The sequence below is a fragment of the Atractosteus spatula genome, chromosome 4 (assembly GCF_055471065.1).
Source record: "Atractosteus spatula isolate fAtrSpa1 chromosome 4, fAtrSpa1.hap1, whole genome shotgun sequence".
NCBI classification, from domain to species: Eukaryota; Metazoa; Chordata; class Actinopteri; order Semionotiformes; family Lepisosteidae; genus Atractosteus; species Atractosteus spatula.
The window spans coordinates 11,109,276-11,134,148 of record NC_142709.1 but is presented as its reverse complement, the minus strand read 5'-3'; the positions used below and the strand labels follow the sequence as shown (position 1 = coordinate 11,134,148).

The 24,873-nt window shown below is 38.0% G+C and overlaps 1 protein-coding gene across 4 annotated transcripts in view; it reads right to left on the bottom strand.

The window, feature by feature from the left end:
- Positions 1–22,430, bottom strand: part of LOC148835812 (inositol polyphosphate-4-phosphatase type I A) — a 77,466-nt gene extending 55,036 nt beyond the window's left edge. For all 4 annotated transcript variants that reach the window (XM_088912431.1, XM_088912432.1, XM_088912433.1 and 1 more), the window contains exons 1-2: positions 22,298–22,430; positions 3,979–4,089 (exon numbers count right to left, since the gene is read on the bottom strand). The gene's annotated coding sequence lies outside the window, so the exon portion shown is untranslated. The remainder of the gene's footprint in view (positions 1–3,978; positions 4,090–22,297) is intronic.
- Positions 22,431–24,873: the final 2,443 nt, after the last annotated feature.

Below are 24,873 nucleotides of genomic sequence, written 5' to 3'. Positions count from 1 at the left end.
GTCGCAGACATACAGTACAGTAGCTTGTTCCGAGGCTCAGCAGAGACTGCTTATGCTGAAATCACAGCTCATTGTGTACCTCTCAACTAATGAGATAATTTATTTTTTATCTTTAGGCTACAACAAGATGTAGAACAGAGTAACCAATTATGCATTTTAAACTTTCCATAAATAAGGCATGGTTCATCAATTACGTTTTTTTCTCCTTTTATGAAATGTATTAACACAGTTGTTCTGCATTACAAAATGCATATACTACTATATTTATATAATACATCTCATCAAAAAGGATTACAGAGCACTTTACCTATAGGAGTGTCCTACTGAAGTACAGAACCCACCTGGGTTACACATGGTAACCATTAATTGCCAGCAGCTCCATTGCACAGCATGTCAGCTGCTGAAATGAGCAATTGGTTCACTAGCTGAATTGTAGGTAGGCCATGTTGGCTTAGACCAGAGTGATTTTTAGCTAGCAAACCATACACCCCTACTCTTCCTAACAGTGTCATGGTAAATAACCAAGTACTCTGGTCCATAGTTTAATGTTTAATGCAAAAGACAGCACTTTGTCTCTTACCTCTATACTAGGAGATTGGTTTGGATATTCTGGCCCTAAAGGAATGTGGGGGACCTCCAGTTTTCCTTTCCCTATACTGACAAGGCTCCAGATTGCTTTGCTTCTGCTTCGATCTGACACAATCAAGCTATACGATGGTAATGCTGCCATCAGAACAAACAATGTAATATGTAATCGCATTAAATCAAAGCTGTCACTATGTGAAACTACCTAGGAGATAATGTCAACAAGCACTGTCTGGAAGACCGTTGGCATGTGGCACTGTGCACTTGGTTTGCTAAAAATGAATCTTGGTTGACACTAGACACCTATCCTACCATGAAAGAAACCATATTAAGAGCAACAGCAAACCAAACTTTAAAACCAAAATGAAAAACAGTCTTTTAAATAGCAAAACATGATTAAACTTAAGAGAAAAAAGTTTTTTTTAAAAAAAAGGTTAAGTTGCAATTAAAGAATTCCACAATCTTGGTGATTCATTCAATTCCATAAGGCTGTGCTGTTGACTCTCGGTTGTAAACTAGATTTGGGGCTTCGAAGTAGTTCAAAATCTGAAATGGGAACTATGTCAGCGCTGTACTGAGTTTTCTGCAGAATACTTCTGTATTTGTTCTCTATGTTCTAAAGAGAAAGCAAAAGACTTAAGCCTGCAGCTGGCCACTGGAGGAACAAAAAAACAAGACTTTCAGAGTTTGGCGGAAGCACTGAATTAGTAATACCATTACTCAAGCTGCAAGGTAAGCACCAAAAGAACACATCATGTTCTCCAAAGCATTTGACTAAGAAATTACAAGAAAGTAACCTGAGCAAATGTGACCTTATTCTTCCCTAAGCAGAACAACAGTCATAGGGACTGTATGTTACTTATATAGGCTGTACAATAATGTAGTTACATTTAGTATTTAGAAATTAACTAATGTATAAAGTAAATTTCGTGGACTCTCTTTTTTCAGCTTAGATACATTTATCAATCTTTAATCCTGGCTTACAAATCATTCACGGGCAGATAACTACAGGCCCTGATACTCACAGCTCAAAGCAAAGACTGAGCTTGTTTCGCTCTAAAAATTGTTTTCTGACAAAATCTGTCGAGAGTGTAATATAATACTCAGGCAATCACTCACAGCTTTAAAAAACCGGGGGGGGGGCAGGAAATGTTGCAGCACTTTGCACCAAAATGAAATGCATCATGTTTCATCCCACAGATTTTTAAAGTTTCTTGTGATGGCAAAGTGTTAAGTCCAGAGTGTTCATCAGGCACAGCTGCAGTGAGGTACCTCGTTAGATCTTTTAAATCTTGCTGCAGCTGTGCCTGTATATTTTTAACTCTCTCGCCCTGTGGTCAAATGACACACCTGTATGTGACCTAGACTCAGACCAATAACAGAAAAATGCCAACCCTGGTGATCTACAATTCCTGTACCTTCTGACACATTTTCTTTTGCTGTGATAGCTGATTATTGTGGACGGCTTGAAGACACTCTCATGCTTGGTTTCTATTGCTTGTCATTACTACTACTACAAGAACTGTTCCTTGCAGTTGTATTGTATTGACCCATCCACACTTCTGTATTAAAAAAAAAGTATTGTTTAATGAAAGAAACAATATTTATTATAACATCACTCAAAAGATTTGTGATTTTCTTACGATCCACCTACCAGACTCAGTGCTGAAGAGCTAGAAGTCACACTGTATTATTAGGTATGTGTCTTTAAGATTGTAAAACCTCCAGTTGTGGGGACCACAGATAAACTGCCCAGATGCAAAGCATAACCACTAAGCCATCTGTGATTAACAACATCCCAACATCTCAACAGTGTTGCTCTCAATATGGATGGCTTCCATGGAGGGCTTAACAACCTAAAACTCACTTGCAGTGATTCTTAAGGAACTACTGTATGTCCCAAAGAAGTCTTGTACAGTAAATTTCCAATTATTGCATCAAAAATACCAGTGCTCAGTCAACTGTTGACAATAAATGATAGTAACCTTCAGCTACCAAAGCTATTTGTCAAATATCAAATGCCTAGAACCTGAAAGAATACTGTTAAAGTTAATAGTACTGTAAAATTGGGACACCATTGATATTCATGGTTATAAATAAAGTAAACGCATGCACTGTTAATACTGAGCAGAGGAGTTATTCTGCATCAGTTCACATTAGTCTTAGTGCTTGGTCTTTGCCTCCAAGCTCTATCTCTACCATTCTGAGATTTTGCTGCCCAAAAAAGGACAAATGTGATATTTTGACAAATTTGGCAGCTGTAGTGGACTGAGAAAGTCAGAAACGCTACACCCAAAATATGCAGACTCTATTTTCAGACTTTGACAAGGTGGAAATGAAACAGAGGAGCAGGTGGCAAAAACATACAATAAAATTACAGTTTTCAGCTTTGAGCCAAGTTATGAATCCAAAAAACAAGTTATACCTCCACAAATCATATTGCTTTTCATGTCTGTCTTTACTTCCTTAATAAGCCCAGCAAACGATCTGCCTACAAAGGCATGAGCTTCATAACTTTCCTTAGTGCCTCCTCCAGAAATCTAAAATAAAGCACTGATAAAAAGCTGCATTGCCTACATACAACGGACTTTGAAATGAGGGAACAAACACTGAAATCTAGTAAAACAAAAATATGCCATGAACAATTCCTCATCCAAGTTTTTCTTTTTATTTATTTAAGCATCAGAAAAAAAAACAGTATTCATTCAAACTTAAATATAAAAACATTAAATATCAACCTACATAAGAAACATCATCAATAGGAACAAATTATAATTACTGTATGTCAAGACTAGACTATATTTTAGGCCTGCAATTCTTACATTTGACTGTAACAATTTCTTGCCAATCTGGCAAGGAAATTGGTTTCGCAGTTCATACAATAAAAGAAGCGGGAATACATTATCTGTCTGTCCACTGAAAAAAAGCGAACCCTTTCTTTAAACACACATCACTCAAAAAAGTTTTTCGGCTGTGACTAAACCTACTTCTGCACTCTTGTATTGCAACCACAGAAAGTTATGTAGCTCATGAAAATACACCATCAGGTAATTTTAGCATTTAAGGGTGACCCAGGCTTTACACAACATGCATCCAAAAAGAGCTTTTCTTAAAGTTAGGAAATGTCCACATGCTATTCTACTGTACAGTATATGCTCTGTGTACCAACTGAAATTCTTAACTTCATCTCCCATCAGCGCAATGCTTGTCTCAAGGAAAGAAAAAATACAATCTCTGCTCAGCCTCTACTGGTCCAGATGACAGAGAAAAGTTCAACTGCGGCCCAGTTATCTCCTCTCCCGACTGGGGCAAGATGCCCTGGTCACAGCATCAAAACAGGAATGCCAGCAACGTGAATAGAGTCTAGCAGGTTGAAGCTGTCGATTCACTTACGTGCAGGGCTTGGTGGTAGCTGTACTTCTGCGAGGAGTCAGATGAGAACAGCTCCTGGAAAAGAGGTAAGTCCTGCTCTGTGGATTGTGAAGGGTGACCCAGGCTGAGGCACTGAGGAAGAGAAAGAGAAATGCCAAATTAGGCAGAAACATTCACAGGCTAAAATTTTGCTTCCAAGCAGGGCTTTTCAAACTGTTCCTGTGAATCGGGATGATAACGTCACCTAATGCAATACAGAAGCATTACAGTGAAACAAGCACTGCAAATAATGGATATCCTACTCATTTAAATGTACTGATGGAAAAAGGTAAAAGTTATAATTACTAGTTTATTAAACATATGATCATTACCAGTAGCTTTATGATTGGTTTATGTAAAGAATACTATATTGGTAAGGTACTGCAGATGCACATAGTCATGAGAATTTTCAAGAGTACATGATTTTTTAAAAGAAAAAAAGTGTGTATTAAATGTAAATGTTATAAAACTGGACACAGAGAAGCTCATAAAGCTATATTATAGAACTCTTTAATTCCACCCTTGAAGTCAAGTAATTCTGTTCTAAACCAATAAAATCTTAGGGGTTAATTTATTCGTGTCCTTCAGCTGTTGTAACTGCTCCTGCAAACCGGAACTGCCACTTTAAGGCTTCAAACCTCTTCAGAAACATTTACATTCTTAAGTCATGCTGTCCATGTGCTCTATTTTTAAAGAGCAGAATACCACAGAGGCTCTCCAGATGGCCTAATGAAGAAATTTAGTGCACCAACATGAATAAAGATGATCTGGTTGAAATCACTTTAATTTCCACAGCATAGTAGGCCAGATCTGTGTAGAAAACAAATGCTATTTAAAATGACCCCTTTTGGTGCTACAGAAAAAAAACATATTTCCAAATGTTACACTGAAGACTTTGTTCTCCAAAGTTACATTTCTTACATTTATTGGAGTAATTACTGGAGCCCATAAACTTATACTGTAAATATGAAAACAAATGATCTGGAAAAGGTCAAAATGGGGTGTTTTGGGAAAAAGTAAAACACAGTTCTACAGGAGAAGCTGCCTTTTCACCTTAAAAGTAAAATCTCCAGTCTGTGCCAATACATGAATGGAAAATCAAAATCAAAAATTGTTCTGACTGCTACTGGTTATGGTGTAAATATCACTGGTGTAGTTACAGCCTGATGCAGAATACTCCATTCCTTCCATATGCAGTAGGGAAGCCACACAGGTCTAAAAGTAATAAGCTTTGGCTGCTTAAAATGGGGTGTCAAACTCATTTGTTCTTGTGGGCAAGAATATTTTTAAAATACCAGGCACTGCTTACATACATTATTAGTAGTATTTTTCAGTTTGGGCATTTATTTTACAGCATGCTGCCCTCAATTAGCACCCATTGCATCATCATTAGATGCCAGTTTAGCCTAATGTATACTACTCATTAGCCTCCAAGTATGAAATATTTACCTTATAAGGACCTTAATTTAAAATATCATAGTTGTAATTATAGTACACTATGTAAACCTTTGATGTGTTGAAAACCATATTTTTCAACAACTTGAGAAACGGAGAAAATGTTGTAACATTTTCTATGAATTTTTGTTACAACAAAGCATGTATTTAATTACCTGTTTTCCCACTGTAAGAACCCATTTTCACAACAATATATGCTACAACAAAGGCTCTTCCCTTGAGGTCTTGATTTTGAAGATGTCAGCAAAACATATTACAAGTGCTTCAGGTGTTACAAAAGCACAAAAAATAGAAAAGTATTTTTCCTGGCTGCAAAGTGACAGAATGGATTGAAAAAGACAAGCTTCCTTCATGCCATGAACGAAGCTACACTGTGCCAATTTTCAACAGTTTGCAAATTTGACATAATCTTCTTAACTACTGTACTGAGTAAAATCTATATCATCATGCAAGAGTTTTCTTATTTTGACAATCCAGTCCTCTTAGGTAACCAAGTAAAATACAGTGATTTTCTAGACCTCTGGAAAAAATATTTATTTACATGTAAATAATAATAATAATACATTTGTTCTAAGAAATTTTGATTATTGGTATATTGGTATTAAGCTTAAATGTATCTCATTTGACAAAAAAAAGTAAGCTCAACAACTATGAAATACTATTAAATAGCACCAATATATAACCAACAATAAATTCCCTTCAGCTACTGCTATTGCTCTTTGGCAACAACTAGCTGCTGTACACATGAAACATTCCAGCTTTATATCCACTGCTACAGAGAAATATGGACTTCTCGATGCAACATGCTTTTCTTTGAGTTAACTTCTCCCTTCATAATCTATGTTAAGAATGTTTATTAATAGCTCTATATGCATTAATCTTAACCATCCGTCTATTTTCTAAACACTTTCTCCAATTCAGGCTTGTGGGGGAAGCTTCAGCCTAACTCAGCAAGCAAGGGGAGCAAAGCAGGATACACTCTGGATGGAAAACCTGGCTAGTTTTAGAAACTGATCAGTATTTGGTTCCAAATTTTAAAAAAAGGGTAGTGATACCAGGCTTCTCACACTACAGGTTGTAAAATTTCACCACTCCAAGAATAGAAAACGGAGGTAAAATACCAGATAACGTTAAAAAAGGAACCTTTCAAAATATTATTGAAACGCATTAAAGATTTGGCTTATCCTTGAAGGCCTAAGAAGGACTAAGAAGTGTGGTCTGGAAATTAAAACAAAATTACTGAAATAATAAGCTAGTTGATTCTGGCTGAACTTGAAATGTATTTCAAGTTCAGAAAGAGTTTTCATACATACTAACTTTTTATGGTTTAAAAACTTAGGCCTGTAGCTGTTAGAAAATGCATGAGAAACTAAAAAGAGGAACCAGTGAGTAAAGAGACACTGAAATTAGAGTATTGCAGTAGAAAGACTAAGAGTAATTTGAACAATAAATTACCCTGGATCTTAATGTACAATACAACAATAACAAAGCTGAAGAGCTTAATTTAAACTAGTGTTGCCAAATACAGTTTTACAGTTGTTTCCATAACCTTAGACAAAAATAAAATGGCAAATAATCCTGAATGATCCACCAAGGAAAAATAGTTACATCATCTTTTTCTAAATCCAAAAAGATGCATGAGGGACAAAAAAAGACTTTATAAGCATAACATTTAGAAAGATATCCACATTCTTGGATATCTTCCCCTGTTCTATCATAAATACATTTCTTACACTCCCCTGGATTTTCATAGGCTTCTCTGTTTTTAACATGAATCAAAAAACTTCATTCATCCATTTTTTCACTTATGAAGCTGAATATTAAATAATCTAAAACCTGAGTGCTGGGCCACAACATAATTAAACCAGTTGTAATTATAAAGTGGTTGCAACAAGAAACAGGAACTTCATTTTCTGAAAGATGTACGGTAGGCTACAGAATTTCTAAAAACATACAAACTAATTCCAGGCAAAAATTAAACGTTTGATTTCACATGCTTTTTTAAAGTTTGTTACTTGAAATTCAGAGTACACTGTAATTTTGCAAACAATGCCGTTTTTAACCACGTATTTCATGTCTACAAAATACCCTTAGAGATGTGTACAGAAATTCTATATGAGCTGCATGTTCAGTGTAGACCGAATTAATTTAGCACAACTCTCTTTTAAGCCTGGCCTCTAATGCCACTCATGTGGGAGTCTTGCAAGCTTTCAGGTGCCTGAGAGTGGGGCTATAGCCATTTGTATCAGGTGCAATGTATGTCCACTAACAACACAATCAGAGACTGCATGCATTTACTGGGGTAAAACTAAACAAAATTTAATGGATGTGATTCTGTCACACTGAAATTAAAGCATGTAAACAGGATAAATATTTTAGTGAGGGTAGAAAAGTCCTATTTATTTAAGTACAATACTGTCAAATTTACTTACGGCCCTCAAAGTAATTTATAATTAAATTGATCTAACTGTAACCTAAAAGGCACTGCCAATTACTTTCAAACATTTTGGAAGCTCTATCAGCACATATTGCTAACAAAGTCCATCTCACTCATGACATACACAAAGTAGAATGCATTACATATTCCACACTCAACCACCCCGGTCACCTCAAACTAGACTGTAAAAAAGGAAGGAAATACATAAACCACATCATCTGCGTTTGGGCTGTGAAGATAAAACTACTATGAATGACTGAAAGAGAAACAGATTCAAATCTGACTTCGATTTGTGCAGATTGTGCTGTCAAAACCCCAATTAGCTGCTTAAATAGCTTGCCAATAGCAAGTTGCAAACAACTTTTCCAGGAAAGCTCCATTTTCCAGCCTCATTATCAGACGGGCATGTTGCAGTGTGGTAGCACATGGCCACCACCAGTAAATCAATCATAGACTGAGGCACGTCACTGCTGGGTTTTTGGTGATCTGCCTCCTTGGCAGTGATTTTAAGAACATCTTCAATAAGGGGTTCTCCTATGTACCCAAGGGTGAAAGGCAAATATTCTCGAACATCGAAGTCAACTTTGCTTAAATTCAAATTTTAAGGGGCAGACAACATGGAATAAAAACAGCCTCTGGCGGGTGCTACGCACCTATCTAAATGAAACCAGTTTTTTCCAAACCACAAACTATAAAAACACCACACAAGCATCTTTGAGAATTACAAAATGCCTTGCAATTGTATTCTTTACTCATTATGTCTTACCTCATCTTCTCGTTGAACAGCACTTTTCTAAAATGTTCCAGATACATACAACATGACAATGGGAAAAATAAATTAAGGTATTGCTCACAGTAACTAAACTGAACACTGGAGGAAAAATATTGTTCCGTGGTGCTAGCCGTACCACATTATAAAGTGAAGAGATTTTTCTCTGTCACCAAAACTATTTAAGTACCTTTTTTGCCACAATGAATTGAAGAAACAGGTGCCACTTTAAAGATAATCAGGTCAATTCTCTGTTATAACGCCATTTAAAATAAAACTGCAAAGATACATTTTAAGAGTTACATGGGTGGCTTTAGAACAAAAACCTGGACTACACACTACAGAAAACGGGTCAGAAGAAAAAGGTTTTACAATCTATAGCATTTACGTGTTTAAGCATTAAGTCCACCACAGGCTTAAACCATTCATCAGGCCCGAAGTGCTGCAGTGTTCTGCAACGTATGTGCAACAGTATTTGCCAAGGACAAAGATGCTGAGAGGTCTTCATCTACCTGGGCTGAGATCTGTTCATTCCTATGAAGACCTCTAAAGACCTCCTAACATGGCTGCCTTTTATTGCATTGCATAATGCATCACACACCTCGCTCCACTCACACAGCATCTTCACGTCTTTCTCCCTCTGCATCAGCCTACTCACGTCTGAGAAGCAATCCATAATATAATATTCAAAAACAAGAAGCACAGCCGAGCTCGGGCACCGCATTACAACTGAATTCTCAGACTTTACTGACTCCGCCAGGAGAGCTGCTCCTCTTCTGCTAGCGTGATGCATTACGACTACCCTCCTTGAAATGATTCTTACCTCATGTCCTTGTGCAGTGAAGCATCCTTCCATGCGATCACGAGAGCCAGAGGGGTCACAGCCCTACATCCTCACAAAAGCATCTGGCTGCTTTCCTTCTCCGCCGCAGCAGCAACAGATAATCAATACGAAGCGGATGCTGCTCCAGTCAAGCAGGCTGCTGTGACTGCAGGCTCGGCTTGTTGTGACTAAGAGCTGCGAGTCACAGATACAGGGGAGGAGTCCTGCTTTACTACAGGCAGCTGGGGAGCTCAGCAACACGGCTTGAAGACACATCTCAGGCCAAGAGGTGTGTGTGTGTGTGTGTGTGGGGGGGGGATCTTCACTTTTTCTTTAAAATCAGTCACATCAGTTGCCTGCTTATCCTTCTGGAGACCGATGAAGTAATATTTAAACCACCAACTGATTCCTTAAAACTAGGCAAAGAAGCCAAAGAATATCCTCTATAGAAAGCTTAAGATCCAACTGAGCAACTGCCGCAGATGCTAGTTAGGGCCCATGTAGATATTTCAATTGCAGAACTTTTAATACCCTTTTCATAAGAAAAAAATAACAAATCAAGAGATTTGGCAGACTGTCCTGAAAATAAAGCCTCATGACATTCGCAAGTCACTTAAATTACTGGAAATCCAAAGTTACTGAATATATGACTGAGCTCAGAAGATAAGCGCTGTATATGAGGAAATGTCACTCAACCAGTGCTAGCTTTAACCATTGAAAAGACTTTCCCTCAAAGGTCCGTCTTTCAAGAGTTAGCAAATGAAGTAAAAGAAACCTGTACTGTACTGTCACAGTAGGTTTGTATTGGTATATAAAGGTAATGGTGACCTGGAGGACAGGACTAACAAGGGCCACCAATTCATTCCTACAGCAATTCAGACAGTAAAATGTTATACCATATACCTTTCACTACAGAGAAAGCTTAAGAACCTCAGCAGCTTCTTTCCCCAATGGAGAGTAATGTTCCATTTAAAAATAATATTCAAACTCTAATATATACTGCAACAAGTTCAGTCTTTTCTTAGGCCTGATGTAGAGATTATGCTTAAGCATGGACGCAGAGCAGGCCAATTCAATTCACATTTTCTGAACACAACCATCGCTAAGCTGTTTGGGCATTAACAGCAGCTTCAAGGATTTGAAGAGTTGTTTTATTATTAGAAAACAACAACAGTAATGACAAGAAACTATATGTTTCTATATGTGTTGAAGACCATGAGTCACGTGTGTGCCTCAGAGGCTGTTTCCCAGTAAATTAATTTTGATAGGACTCATGCCATCCAAAACAGGATCCTACCCAATCCAATTTATCCTTTTCAGTACAACAATAATATTCTTCAGATTTGAAATTGGTGTAAAGATTTTACCCTCATCCATTGTTGAAGAGCACCGTTTAATAATCTCCAAGGACAATAAGAAAGTATCCATGTACAAGCCAGACAAGCTTACTTATCTGTAAAAAAATATTTTTAGCTTGTGCACACTTAATGAAGTGTGCGACCACAAGATAACTACACCAGGGTGGACAAATGATATAATGTTTTCTGCCTTGACATAATCAGTCATATGCAGTTTCCGCATAACCAGAACACGAATTCCTCAAGTGCACATCTTATGTCCAGAGCTGGGCAGGAGGTGCAAACCTCAGACATAGACATGTACTCTACTACGAAAAGGGTCTTTGTTAACCTGAGCTCACGTTAAAATATATTCTGATATTAATTCAGCCACGTTTTTCTTACAATATTCACAGTCTGCTTAATTGGGAAAAACGCTCCTGATAAAGCAACACATGACAATGTGTCAATACTAAGTTACAGTTATGAATATCGTGACAACTGGGTCCTAGTTTGAGCCAAAGGAACCATGAGAAAAAAAAGGGTGCGTGCAAAGATGCCAACCTATGTAAAAGAGTGAGAAACAGAACAGCTAACATAATTATATATACTGTATATATATTATTTGGAATCTAAATTACCTGGGAACAACAGAAACATGTTCCGTCTTGCCGTCTTTTCCCATATGTCTTCCGTATTTTGTATGAAGCGAGGTGATAATATAAGATATATTCATCTCACGAGAAGAATCACCTAGGTCTGTTGAAATGTAGGGAAATATCTATCTACAGACAACAAAATAATAAATCAATCAGAATATTTACAACAAATGTACAGTAAAACCTTGATATTCACTAGTTCTGCATCTGCAATTTCACCTATTGGTGCGAAAACGATCTGTGACCACTATATCCTCGTTCGTCGACCAAAATGACCTATCTACGGGCTTAACAGTAGGAGAGTAAATACAGGCACCCTCTATTCATCTTTACCTCATGGATCTGCTTCACATGAGCTGCATTGGGCTCTGTAGTAAATAAACAGATTGTTTACCAAAGAGGTAACGTTGATGTAAATTGCATCATGGGTTATGAGTTATGCTTTAGTCTTTTTTTGGCACGAAAACTGCACATGTACCTTGTGTGCAGACTTGTTAAGAGGGCAATGCCTGAAAGGAAGTGTTACAATTTAAAAAAAAGAAACAGAACAAACAACAACAACAAAAATCTCTGTAGTCCCCTAAAAGTAAGTTTCACTTTACTTGTGTCTCGCAGAAAAGGATAACAAAGGAAATGAGAAGAAGAATTTAGAAATCCGCTAAAGCAGGAGGTTGAGTTGGTTGTGTGTAAAAGGAGTGAGTACACTTAATTTACTTGTCTGTTATTACGTGCTGTAATAAACTTCACTATGGTACAACAGTGCTTCATTTAATAACGAATAAAAACAAGATGCAAAAAGCAAAGAAAATGCGGCCTACTAAGAACGTAAAAATAACTACACGGTAAACTACAAGATCATAATTTGAATTATAGGGGAAAAATAATGTTTAATTTTTGCTACAAATACGTATTGTCGATAAATACTCTTTAAGAAATAATTGACAGTTACAACAAAAATTCTACATGGGAAATGCTTATTTCACGAACTAAGGAACCACACCCTATTTTCCCTATAAGACATTAGGTCCCACATTTGTCATTTGCGGAGACATCAAGGCATCTAACCCTCAGATACCGGGGTTTTGAAGGTATTAATTTAAATTAATAATAATAATAATTGCTTACACTTATATAGCGTTTTTCTGGACACTCCACTTAAAGCGCTTTACAGGTAATGGGGACCCTCTTCCACCACCACCACCAATGTGCAGCATCCACCTAGACAGCAGCCAGAGCGCTCACCACACACCAGCTATTTAGACAGCTATTAAGTGGGGAGGAGAGCAGAGTAATGAAGTCAATTCATAGATGGGGATAAATAGGAGGCCATGATTGGTAGGGGCCAATGGGAAATTTGGCCAGGATGCCGGGGTTACACCCCTACTCTTTTCGAGAAACGCCCTGGGATTTTTAATGACCACAGAGAGTCAGGACCTCAGTTTTACGTCTCATCCGGAGGAAGGCACCTGTTTACAGTATAGTGTCCTGGTCACTATACTGGGGCATTAGGACCCTGAGCGCCCCCTGTTGGCCCCACTAACACCTCTTCCAGCAGCAACCTTAGTTTTTCCCAGGAGGTCTCCCATCCAGGTACTGACCTGCTTAGCTTCAGTGGGAGCCAGTTGTGAGTTGCAGAGCGATATGGCTGCTGGCATATCTCATCATTATCTTATAACACAGACATCGAGTTCAATCTTCAGGTTGATGATTAACTGACTAGCAATCAGTAATTTACTTTAATTGGTGCCAAACAGATTTTGGTGGAAGGTATTTGAGATGCTTGGGATTTATGTTAAAAAAGCCAGCTGCTCACCAAAGCAACAGATCCATTACTCAGCAAATACAACTTTTTTTGTAAAATCGTTAGACTGTCTCTTTGATCCAGATTGTTAACACATTTATAAGAACAAAAGAAAGGTTCCAAATGGGAAATGGCCATTCAGTTCACCAAACATAAAGCTTTCTTTTCAGAACAAAATTGAAACACATTTTTGTCCCGTCTAAACACAAAACCTTCTGCTACACCTGCAGTGTTATTTGCATGCTTTGTTACAAATTTCACTAATGCCACCATCATGTATGGATCAGAATACTGTTGATGTATAAATACCGACTCCTGTCTCAGTTGAAGAACTTTGCAAACCCTTCAGTGAAGTTACCATTGGCTTCACAATAAGTGCATTTCTAGCCAGTTTCCTGCTTGCTTGGGTGAAGCACGGAAGAGTGTAATGATCTGGGTAGTGCCTGGATGGCATGATACTTGTTATTTTTCTTTATGACCTGCAATTTTTACATTTTTGTATAACACTGATCCATGCTTCTCTACCACCACATTGCTAACTTGTTTCAAAATCCTATTAGCATTCATGGGTAGTAATATCGCTATGTGTGTTGTGGCTTTAAATTCAAGATTTAACTTACAGATACAGATGCATTCATTCTGAAGTCCTGTTAAGCCTCTTCGGGTACATACAGAGAACATTACAGTCATTTTGTGTTTTTTTATTATATACTCCAGGCATTTAGTAGAGTTATCACTTCGGAGTAGATAGCGAACATTCTAAATATTAAGATCGATTTGATTGTTAATCCTAATATTATACTTTATTTGTGTTGTATGCATGTACTTGGATGTGATCCTGTTTTTGGTAAAATGTACCACTAATCACATTTACAGTTGCCAGATCAAAATACATGATACTTACTTCCACCTACGCTCCCTTCAAAAGGAAGATTTAGTCATGAGACAAGACTCAGATATGGAAATCCTCAAAAAAAAGTACAGTCTAGTTTGGCATGCACATGGAAATTATAGTACAGGCAGAACTAATGTGAACCAATAACTTGGTTATAATGTCTTACACTAGAACATTCAAGAAGGGATTGCACAAGGTGAAGATTGGTACCTGCTTCCTGCTGACAATGTACAAGAACTACAAAAAGATTTTCTATAATGGCAGACTGAAGTTTAAAACAAAATCCTATCCACATTGAAAGGGATCCCAAACGAACTAAGCAAAGAGCAAAAGCTTTGTCATAATGCACAAAAACCCGTGTTATGGGCAGAGAAACACTGCACACAAAAAAACACCAGGTTACATTGTCACATAACAAGCCAGAACTAAGTTAAAGGAGATAAATCACTCACCCTTTGGCTGGATACCACTGGCTACCATCATTATCTGTCAGTAAATACCATGTACTGATAATGTGACAACCAGGATCCCAGTGCTTTGACCCCAAAGCTGCACTGGAAATTGTACATTTTCAGATCACTATACATTGCACCAACCTCATCAGAAGAGCAGACATACACTTTCCTGGCTTCACTGCCAGGAAGTGGAAGGAGGAAGCATAATACTTTTGCAGAGCTGAAAGGTTCACAGGAGAAAGCAAAAATCAGTCGTAAAACACTGTGAAACACCACACTTCCCCTCATTATATTGCATTCACATTTTATTTATTTTTTTTGCTTCAACTTTGTGAAATAACAGCTTGCTTTCCATCTTCACTTCCTGGTGAAACCCATTCAGCAATCTTTTCAGAAGGTACAGGCATGCAGTAATAGTTCTTCATAAAGATAAACTAACATAAGCAGCACGAGAGAACCGTGTTTCTTGTTGTTACTGCATGTGACAAGTAAAGCTTTAAACAAAAAGAAACAGCTACAAAGACAAACAAAATAATTACAAACTACACCTCTGAACAATCTCAATATGCTTTTCTTTCTCTATTTTCCCAGGTTAAACCACAAATTCAACCTTGGCTATCTAAATAAGTTATAATCTTCCCTATTAATAATTTAGTTCTGTTATACAACATCAGAACTTGTATAAGGGAGTGCAACCACGTGCCTGCCAGTCTGCACTGTTTTTCGTGTTAAGACTTAAAATAAGCGAAGTTTTAATACTCACAATTAATTACAGCAATATAAGGAAAACATAATTGCCCACCAGTGAGTGAGTCATACTTAGGAACGTTGACTCATTCAAGATAATAAGGAAAATCAAATTCAATATCAGTAACACTCAAGGCACCATCGACAGAGGGAGCACGGATTTAAATTCATAACCAGAGTGTACAGCATTAAAACTGGAGGCAAACAAATGCTTTACTCTTAACATCTCAAACACTCTAAAAAAATCTGCAGATTTTCTGAAGTGGGATCTTGGGGGTATAAGTGAACTAACTGAACAATATGTCATCATGTGCTCTGCAAAACCCAAGACATCCAAGTTGATGTATACCACTTTCAAGCTAAGTGTGGAAACGAGTTGCTCAAAATCACACTTGAGGTGACTGGAAGAGTGTGGGTCTTTGGTTTGCATTTCATCAGATCCGATCACTGTACAGCAATTAGTGCTTGAAAAAACGACTATAAAAAAAACACCTCAATATTAGCTATTTAATGCAGATACAACATGCAAGTACAGATGCACTGTATTTTGAAAGGAAGAAGGTCATCTATTTAAGTGGCTCGTGATAAACACCGAGATGAGCACAGCAGAATCAAGAGCCTCTTGTCAGGAACATCATTTTCCACGCGCAGGAGTGGGAGAGCGTGCTGAGTCAGTTCGGACCCAGCCTCCTACACAACACCCCGCTTTTCTCTAAACTAAATCAGTGGACAACATCACTCCATGTGCATTTTGTTTTATTTCCACCTTTACCTGACACATTCTGTCCTTGTTTAGACATAGGAGAACCAAGGCCAGTTAGGGGGCACAGGGGAACAGGTCAAAGTTGTCTTTTTTCAGTTTATACTGGACATTTAAAGTCCAACAGCACTGTGTTGAAAGAACATTAAGACATTAAGGAATGGAAAGAAGGCTCTCATATTACAACAGTTTCACCCACATTAGTTTTTACAAGGTGCAGGTCCGGATACATACATGTGTACCTAGAGTCTCTTATTTTGCATAAATAAGCACTAACAGATGGAAGGTTATAACTTAACCATATGGCTTCTGAGAAAATTGGCCCTGATGCGAGTGGGTGTGAGTGGGTGTGTGTCCCGTGTCGGACTGGAGTCCTTTCCAAGGTGTACCCCGCCTTACACCTGCTGCTTGCCGGTTAGGCTCCAGCTCCCTCATACAACCCTATACTGGGTAAGCAGACCGGAAAATGGACGGCTAGATAACATGTATTTTATACCGAACCTTTCAAGGTTCATTCCAAAATGCTGTAGAATATAGAATCAAAATAGATATACACATATCAAAACAGTAAATTAGACAGCATTAAAAGCAAGAAGTGAGTTTGAAACCGGATTTGGCTGGTATATCATTCCACTGGAGCAACAGAAGAGCAAGAATGGTTTCCCATTGGCCAGAGCCTCATGCTGATTGAAAGAAGGCCACAGTCCGATGAGCAGAAAGACATGGCTGTAAAGGGGTCTGTTCAGGAGCCTGCTGCCCATAAAAGTGTTGAACAGAGTTATTTTCTTGAATAAGAAATCCAATTTAAAAATCACATAGATAATTTATGCATTTAATTTAGCCTAAAACAATGTTGGCATTTTTAGGAGACCTACAGTATATGCTGAAGGTTATTACAACATTTAGCCTAGTACATTGTTACTAAGCAGATAGAGAAATACATATTATTGATTTACACCTACATTTCTTGGGTACCAGAGATAATAAAATATAATATCTATTTTTTTAAAACAAAACATACATTTTCAAATAAAGCATAAATGCGAGACTGTACCAGTAAAAACCTAAATACACATCTAATGAAAGTCCGAATTGCCAAGCAGAATCCACCCAGCATGCTAGTACAGTAAAACACACAAAGGCCTACTAAAACAGCCTGTCTCTTATCTACCATTTAAACTAGTGCTAACAGTAAATTTTTCAGTGAACTTTCATGGTTTTTTTCTTCTTTTACAGCAAATGCCTCAAAACCTCTCAAGTAGAAAAGTAGCAGGACATATGATTTGTTAGGGCCTGAATTCTCCTCAATTTGTTGAATGGTTTTGACATTTATCACAATATACTCAGAAAGAGCACAACATGATTTTACTTTCTAGCTACCTCAGCTTTCTGGAAGAAAAATCCTTTTGTTGTCTAAGCTCCAAACACAAGCTCATACAGTATGTAATATTTAGGTATTTTATTTATGACACTTTAACATAAAAAACAAGCTGTGGGGTTTATTCAGTATTTCCACCTTTAATTACAAAACATAACAATAAAAATGTCTTAATTCAGCCGTGAACTGAAAAACAATTCTATTATCCTGACATAAGTATAATGTATACGCCCATGTTAAAAATGGGCAAGTGAAACAAAACATGCAAAGTTTGTGAATTTCAGTGCAGGAAAACTGAGAAATGTCATATCTACAATATATAAATTATTTTGCTTTTTTTATTGTCAGAACATATAAAACACACTTGTAAGGAACATGCAAAATCTTTTGTGTACTCAGATGTGAAAACCAAGTTTCCTCTAGGATTAGTCAGTACTTTGCTCCTCCTACATTCGCACCAGTCTTTACACTTTCCCAGTCTCTACTGGTAAGAAACTGAACAGCTCATCAGAAGTTGCATCAGTCCCTTTACTTGCCCAACAGTTTGTTGAGCTTTGTGCATGAGGAAAACTTAAGGTAAAAACTAAATAACCTTTGCATCTAAGCCTTAACATAACTGCAGACTGAGAAATGTGGCACCTCTCCAAGCCTTCTAAAAGACCATGAATTTGATTGCGCACATTAATATGATATTGTATGTCATTTGTTTTCAATTTGTCTAATCTATATTCCTGCTGCTGCCTCTGCCATTAGGTATCACATCAAACAAAGCATTAGGGGGCAAAGCACTGACATATTCAGTTTCCAATCACGTAAATTGAAATGCTCAGCCATAGAGAGGACTGAAGCTTTTAGGCTGGTCCCTCTGTGCTCTGATGCAACCTACTTACTACTTTGTACCTTGCTTTCAGTCTTGCCTGAGGTGTTCTTATAGATGGCTTTTGATCCACAGGGAGATCATAAAACTAATTCTCTGTTTGCCTTTTCAAGGAGGATTAACTAGGCACTTAGGAAATGCGTTTTTCATCACAATAAAAATCCTGTATAATTTACACAGTGTTGTTTAATTTTGGACCTTTTGCCTTAAAAATGCAGTATAATCTGGACCCAGCAAGAGTAACATGTTGTGAAGCTGGCACTACAGCAAATACTGCACGCTGTGACAGCACTGAGCCTAATGGAACTCCATGCCATCCTGCAGCCAGACAAGAAAAACATTAACTGCACTATGCTGCTACTGTAGTCAACCTCAGCACAGACAAAGAGACTAAGAACATAAATGCCACCATGAATGCGCAGCAAAGTGTAGAGGTGGTTAGCACTGTTACCTTGCAGCACTGGGGCCCTGGATTCAATTTCAGACCTAGGGTGCATTCTGCATGGAGGTAGTGTTTTCTCCCTGTGTTCACATGGACTTGTAGGTTAAATAGCTTCTAGCAGAACTGGCCCTGGTTCGATTGTGTGCATGTGTGCATCTGCCCTGTTATGGACTGGCATCCCGTCTAGGGTGTATCTCACCTTGTACCCTCTGCTTGCTGAGATAAGTAGGCTCCGGTTCCCCTATTACCCTGGATTGGTTAAAAAGGTTAGGAAATAGATGGAAGGAAGGGTAACATAAATGGAGTAAAAACTATCTTTCTACCCTTGGACACTAATTGAATCTTGGAAACTATTTGTCACTTTTACACAGCTTATCACTATGCAAATCTTTAGATAATAAAAATGGAACTATTGGGAATGCTGTCCAAAGGGCAATTTAATCTTCATACAAATCATGTTATGATGCAAACAATCATTTATCTATCTACCCACAATCAGAAAAATTTTACCCAAAAATCAATTAAGCTTGTTAGTCAAAACTGAAAGCAAATTCTGAGGCCTAGTGAAACCACTTCTCACTGAGAAATGCTGACTACAAAGTATAACATATACTAAGTATAAAAATGATGCTAATGTATGTTCAAGAAAATACATTTTTTTTTCCTGTTTGATATTAACTTAAGGCCCAAAAGACTCGTTAAGCCTTTTCTCATGAATCTTCTAAGCAGTAGAAATAGCAGTGTTCTCTGTCCATAACAAGTTCTAAACCTGCTTTGGGATGACACACAAATTATTTTGGGGGGGCTTTAAAATCATAGATCTTCAAGGGCTGTCATGTCTCCAGAAACAAATTATTCACCTTCAATGGGACTTCAGTCTGGCAGTCCTTATTGAGAGGAATATCATGAAGAAGACTCCTTCTGGACATAAGAAGAGTTACTGTACAAACATGGAACATTCCATCCATCAGTCTTGTCTGATTGCTGGTGCCTAGTCTAAAGATCACATACAGTCACTCCTTAAAACAAGTTAGGATGAGCTTCAACAGTCTGGTGGGGTGTGTTAAAAACCCCCTACTTATAGAGTTTTAATACCTACAGTAGATCAAATCTCCACAATGTCTTCAGTGTTCCAATTTATTCAGGTGGAAACTGGATTTGCTATTTTTAGTTTTACATGTTTAAGTGTTAAGTAACATGTAAGTGTCATTAACACTTCATTCGTTCATTTTCAATACTTTGCGACACCTGTAATGACCATTGTTAAAAAAATCCCACTTTCCATTAGTATCAGTTGAGCTGAACTCACTGTACATTTAGCACAATGCTAGCCCATGCACACAAACATGTCAGAAATGTGTCTCGCATAAACGAGACACTGATGTGGATAAAGCCAGCAGAAAAAGAAAAATGCTTGATAAAAGCTTGTATTGTTCTCATCCATATACAGTACCTTTCTCTCAGAAAGTAAACAAATGACCAGTAAAACTCTATATCTGAATGTCACAATGAAACACTCTTTAGTGACCACTGACACCTGAAAGAACACTTCTTTTCTCTGTTGTCTGGATCTGAACAACAGCTTAATGAGAGCCAGTACCCAGATGTGCAGCGCAGAGTCTATATGCAGTACTCTGGGGTGGTGTGGTGGCTCTGTGGCTAAGGATCTGCACCTGTGGCTGGAAGGTTGCTAGTTCGTATCCCATGGCTGGCAGAGGAATCCTACTCTGTTGGGCCCCTGAGCAAGGCCCTTAACCCCAAATGCTCCAGGGGTGCCGTATAAATGGCTGACCCTGTGCTCTGACCCCAGGCTTCTCTTCCTGCCTGTGTCTCTCATGGAGAGCAAGTTGGGGTATGTGAAAAGAAAAATTTCTAATACAAGAAATTGTATATGGCCAATAAAGTGATCTTATCTTACTCTGTATACAATGTATACAGCGTACTGCCTGAGCACTTATTAAGATGTGTCATGAAGCAAGTACTATGTATAATGCACTGTTTAAGCACTTGCAGTTTAGCCCACATACAATTAGGAATTGTAAAGGTATACTGTATATGCAAGCAAAATAAAAATGTTTTTGTATTTGCCCTCCCATAGCTTATGACAGTTTAACATTTATTTTAAAGATATTAAGCCAGTCATCTCTCATTCTGTCATCCTCATGTCTGCACCACTACCAAAACAGTCTCCCATGGCCTTCAACTTAAAAGCCTACATCTGGGGTGTCCAGCCCTGCCCCTGGGGAGCCCCAATCCAGCGTTCTGGTAGGTAGGAATTACTGTAGGTCACCAATTTATAATGAAATGTAGTAATACTGGATATTATTTGGATCAAAAATCAGAATATTGTTTAACAGTTTTTTTTAACCTTTTTAATCCTCAAGAAGTTTCCTTAGCTGAACAAACTGCTTCTTTGATAGATCGCTATCATATATAATATACAGGGGTTTAAAATATATGAGATGAAATATAAAACTTAACTGGACTGGATTTCCTGATAGAGCTCTTGTTACTCCTAGTTTTCTATATAAGCACTGTTGTTGAACTGCTGTTCAGACATTTATGCAGGATTTATTTACTCATTTTGTGTAAGCTTTAAGCAAAATATTAATCTACTGTACATTTCTATACTGAGCTCATGGTCATCAGTTAAAGCTGTGGAAAAGACACTCATATCTGACTGAATTGAATCTCAACAGGTGATAAATGTGGTGATGAGGTTATGATCGTCCTCTACCAAAAAACTGTGCCACTTCTATGTAAAGCTAATTGATTTAAATTACAAATGGCAATTACGATACATTTTGTACTGACAAGTGTCTGGAACACGTACAGAATATCAACAGCATTTCTGGCACACCACAAAGCTAACGCATTAATTGCTCCGATTCAGGAGGGACAGTTAAGGGAATCTAAAGGACCGTGCACACGATCTTGTGGAGGTTGTGGTTTAGCGTTGGATGCGCTTTGAAAACGTTGCATAGCCCTAAAATATGTAGCAATAATTCAGAAACTACCGAAGACATTGTTTCGAACAAATAGATCTGCTACATGTAGGACAAGGTTAGCATCAACAAAAATAGTGTCAGACAGGATATAGTATGAAGTAACAATGTCAATTGAGAAGAAACGTTATTTTAAACCTTTAGAGTTAAAAGCACTCGTTCTACTGAGCAAATGTTGAGATCATCCATGTTCTTCCATTTCGAAGTAATGATTGGCAAAACCACAGTGCTTTTCTCGATTGGACAGCAGACGGCAAACAACCATTCTCAGCACCGAAAACATCAGAATTAATCGTCGTTACAATAATGCTTATACAGTAGTTCATCGCTCTGCCTGCAACCCGCTAACCTGAAATATTCTTGTGGGATTTGGAACACAAAGCCATCAACATTTTAAAGCCGCTTCTTTTCTGGGCAGACACAAAACAAATGCGTATCAAACATTATATAACTACACTTACATTTTGACGAGGCATGAAAATGTTCCTTCCTGGGTGACAGTAATCGCTTTTTTTTAGCTCATTTCAAAGCCATTCTTCTCAATTCCTTGTCTGATCGTCTCCGCAGTAACCTCAGTTTGCCCTGCCTTTCTGTGACACATTTTGACGTAATAAGCAGTCGCTTTGGTCCTCCCATTTCCTCTAGCCCTGCTTGATAGCCTAAGGCGGGCCTTACGGACTGCGTTTGCACAGCGGACAACAAAAAGCACTACATGAATTATGGAACAATTTAAAAACTAGTGCATGATGAACACCCGAAAACAGATTATTTCAGGATTGTAAAAATATACAATAGCTTTCCCAGAGGTCCTTGGACTTCGCTTCGACAATGTGAACCGTTTAATGTGAACCAACAACCAACCAATGGCGAACTGCGTATTGGTTGCCAGTATATGTCAATCGGTGGCTGTAAAGAAAAAGGTGTTTGTGTTAAATCAGTCCCCTGGCGTTTTATGTTAGCTAAGCAGAGAAAACGTGGTTGGCTTCGAAACTGTCATCTCAATTTGCATGAGGCAGCCTGGTGAAATGCTGATGATTATTATGTGGGTCATGACTTTATCCAACTTAATTAGCTCAGATAAAATTTCACCTTCTGAGTTCACTAATATTGACAACATAGCAGTAGTATCATAACGCAAAGATTAACAGTACACTTTCATGTATGTTTTATAGGCAGACCTAGTAAGTAAAGATCTGGAAGGCATATTAATCCCTTGCCATTAAGCAATTGGTTGATCCAATTAAATAAATTGTGGCAGTCCAGAACCTGGATTGCAGACCCCTGGTACAAGTAAATTGAGGGACATAATCTATTTTTGGTTTAGCATGGTGGCACAGTGCTTAGCTTTGCTTCCACGCAGAGCTAGGTTCAGTTTATTGTGCAGCTATCTGTGTAGAGTTTGTAATGTTCTCCAGATTTTGGTATGGGTTTCCGGTTTCCTCCCACAATCCAAAAGACATACTGGTAGGCTAATTGGATTCTAAGAAAATCGGTCCTGGTGTGAGTGTGTGCGTTTGTCACTGTGGGTGCCCTGTGATGGACCTGTACTGAATAAAGAGGTTGGAAAATGAATGGATAGAGGGAAAGGAATGTTGCCAAAAACATAACATAGCCTACTGCCATTTTGCAAATCAAGGCCTGTCCGAGAAAGTATGGATTACAGAAGACTAGAGTGGGATAAAGCCATAGCACAGAAAATCTGGGTCGAGTGCAGTTAAAGTTGGTACACAATAAACATCCAGCAAAGGACAGTGCTCTAAAACAGAGAGTCTCAGTCCTGGTCCTGGTGTTACCCCTGTCAGCTGCTTTTGGTTTCAATGGGGCCCTTAATCACCAGTGCTAAGTGGTGCCTGTTAGACTATCTTTCACTGAAATGTCATTTTTTCCCCAGAACTCTCAAACATACAGGATTTGGAGAACCAAGATGGTTACACAACCACAGAAAAATCCCTCTGCATTTAAAATGTCTCCAAATCAATTGTTAAAAAGAAGAACCATCTGGAGCTTTTAAAATTTCCTCTATTTTTAAGCCAGTTGACACGTTAACTATATAGGTCATTAGCATAAAATGATGCACAAGAGGTTACCTAAGAAAATTCATTTATTGTCCTCCAGGAGTTTCATCTTAATTATATAGGCAAAACGTGTATAGTTTAAATTTGGAAAAGAATGAGTCTGGGATCAAGTGCTCTACAAAATGATAATTTGACATGACCTAATAAAGAGTTTGTGATAAATGTATGATAGTAACTATAAAATGTGTGCACTCCCTGTTTTGAGCAGACAATATATTGAGTAAAATGACCATATGTATCTGTGTTCATATTTTTACTTTTACTGCAACTAGTTTTTAGTTATACTGTACATGCTTTGCATAATCCACTTTGATTTACACACACACCTGTTTGCATTCTTTATGAAAGTCAGAGAGGTGATGGAGATCTCTGTATGCCAACAGCAGAGATACTGTCATGACAGTCTGCTGATCTGATCAACTGTCATGCTTCCATGCCATACTAATGCCATGGAAGAAAATACTTCTACTGCAGGTTGTAGGTGATGTACTATTTAGTGAACACCCATTCAAACAAGAGGTATTATTGAGCTACTCTCACTTGTCTTATTTAACCTTAACTAGTTTATTAGGGTTATTATATTTTGTACCAATACAAAGCTGAGAGCAAATTAATCTTATGACATTATAATTCTTACCCTTGGTATTCATTTGAAGAAACCTGACACCTACTGTAAAAATGTCCAGGGTACACCGTGGATGGGACGCCAGTCCATCAGAAGGCACACACAAGAACAAACACGCAAACACACTCACACCAGAGCCAGTTTTCCCAGAAGCCAATTAAGCTAGCAGTAAATCTTTGGACACTGGAGGAAACAGGAGCACATGGAGGAAACAAACAAACTCCTCACAGATAGCACCCCAGGTCCAGAACTGAACCAGGGCTCCAGCTCTGCTGATGATATTTAAACACACTGTTTAAACCTTGGAGTGTAAAATATATAATTCTCACTGATAAAA